Consider the following 2,584-nt stretch of genomic DNA (forward strand, 5'->3'; position numbering starts at 1 on the left):
TAACTGTAGTTATATGGTCTGGGTACCTCAGGCAGCTAGTGTTTTCTCTGTGTTCATGTTATGTGTCGAAAGAAAGCATCGATGTCGAACTCGTCAAATGTGATCAGCAGTCAGATGTAGCTGAAAGTGTATTCAAGCCAAAAGAAACTGGTCAGGCTGGCTAACAATAATCAACAGAACCATGCAACGATCATGTTTGTAAGAGTTATTCTGATTATAGACGAAAAGTTCATGTGATTGCTCATATTCCTAATGACATCAAAAATAAAATAACTAATTCTCATCAGCTAATGTAAAAATAATAAAATTCGCGGTTGCCAAACTAGACACACATGCACATTTGCATACACACATAGACATGCATACCTTTGGCTGCATTAACAACTGCAGGCAAAAAATATTAGATTTAAAAAATAGACGCACACAACGCTGTTACGTTGAGTTATATTATATAATATGTGATTAGTTAAAAGCTACGCAACATGTTTCATGCACACCCATTGCGGATAATTTTAACGTATACATTACAATCAATCAGGTCAAATATAATCATAACTAAGCATTCTCATAAACTTTTATACAGCGTTACATTTAAATATATATCATTATGACTACGTACATATGCATTGCACTAAATAGAGAAATAATCTTAAATACGTGCGTTCACAATAATACGGTATGTATTTATAACCACGCCTGTATTGTTTGCTATTATTTTGCATAACATTATTGTAAAATTGCTAATCCCAGACTTTGAAACGCCTTTTCGAAATGTAAAGCTTAAGCTTAACCAAGCCAGACTTAATAATAACGGTTAAATTGTTATTGGCTTCAATTATCATTATATTGTTCATTGACACAGGAAAATATAACTAATTGCTTTGTGTCTGTAAATAATAACAAAACATGGAAAGAGTATTATTTAGAGTTTAAAATGCTCAAACGCATGATTACCCAACACCCAGCACATGCAATATCAGAAACATATTTCTATACATGGCTCTATGCGTTTTCCTTATCACAAATTAAAATGAACGTTATGGAAATGTTTTCACATTCACGGTCATCTTTACTCCAATCAACATTTTTTTAGCGTAATTTAATTAAAAGAAACAAATGTTGAAGGCTTTTGACAGTGAGATCAATATCACTGACAGATATTAATTATCATGCCTGTGTTGATTTCAGTTTCTAAAGTAATTATTGTAATCGAGAGATGGGTATGATATAATTATTTTGATACTCAGTGTCAGGTGCAAAGGAAAAGTGTTTAATTAGCTTTTTGCTTGAATTCTTAATATAATTAGAAATGCTGTTGGATCAATTTTAACTTATTAGTCCAAATACCGTAGGCTTTCATGCAATTTGCAGCGAATCATTAACTGTAAATATCAGGAGATTTATTTGACTTTAGTTGCGTGTTTATTCTCTCTTGAAATGTGGACTACTTGTTTGGCAGAAATATGTGAAAAGCTGATAGTTAATTGCTATAAATATGTTTTTAACATTGATACAGTGTCTGCAAGCAGCTTGATTATTCTATGGCGGATAATCAAGGCTGTTAACCTAATGCCAAGTTTGAGAATTTATCAAGTTAAATTCAATGATTCTGGTCGTGTCCTAACAATTTAAGGGAAAATTGGATGCGATGTATCTGACATGTTCCCAGTTGCTATAATGAACGAAATGGTAGTTAGAAGTATTACACTATACTTAAAATTTACATCTTATTACGTGGGCACTTTTCTACAGAAATTAATTTTCATAGAGCTCATGGGAAAATATCTTCTTTTTATTTTCAATTAGTTGTAAGATTATAAATATTCTGCTTTCAAGTTGGAAACGCAATCTCATTTGTTGTCAGTTTATTAGGATACACATTCAACCGGAAAGTAAAATAGGTTTAATTTAATAATATGAGACTGTTTAAGCATCAGTTTGAGACAAAATGCAAACATATTCCACTAATGGAATTGGAGCCAAGTATATATCTATTACTATGATACTACGTCACCTAATATACTATAGAACATTTGTTATTTTTTCAATTGAACGCCATAAATGTTTTTGCGATTCTAACCATACTAATTTTATTTCAACAATATTTTTATTCCATCAAATAAAACTAGCAGAATAGGTCAGTCCACTAACGACTAAAAAGAGTATGGTTTCTTATTATGGCACCATGTTTCCAATAAGACATAACCTCGTATATCGAATAAAGTTACCGAAGCATCGAATTTTATGAATTAGAAAGGCATTTTACAGTGCGATTGGCAGTGCAATTTCTTTCTGTCTCATGTTGGTGTTTATAGTCTTGATTAGATGGTAACTCTGAATAATATTTGCTTCTCAGTTACATCATAACAAAGTTAGCTTTCAAATATAATTCAGATATTTGCTGGCCCTTCCATATCCTCCTTCAACTACACGGGCTCTGAATGCATAAATGAGAAACTGTTTAAAAGTAGAAAAACAAAATGTGTATGGATATCTCCATTACTAAGTGCAATTAGAAGCAGTCCACATATACGCGTGTGTACACACACACACACACACACACACACACACACACACACACACA

The sequence above is a fragment of the Octopus bimaculoides genome, chromosome 2 (genome assembly GCF_001194135.2).
Source record: "Octopus bimaculoides isolate UCB-OBI-ISO-001 chromosome 2, ASM119413v2, whole genome shotgun sequence".
Classification (NCBI taxonomy): Eukaryota; Metazoa; Mollusca; class Cephalopoda; order Octopoda; family Octopodidae; genus Octopus; species Octopus bimaculoides.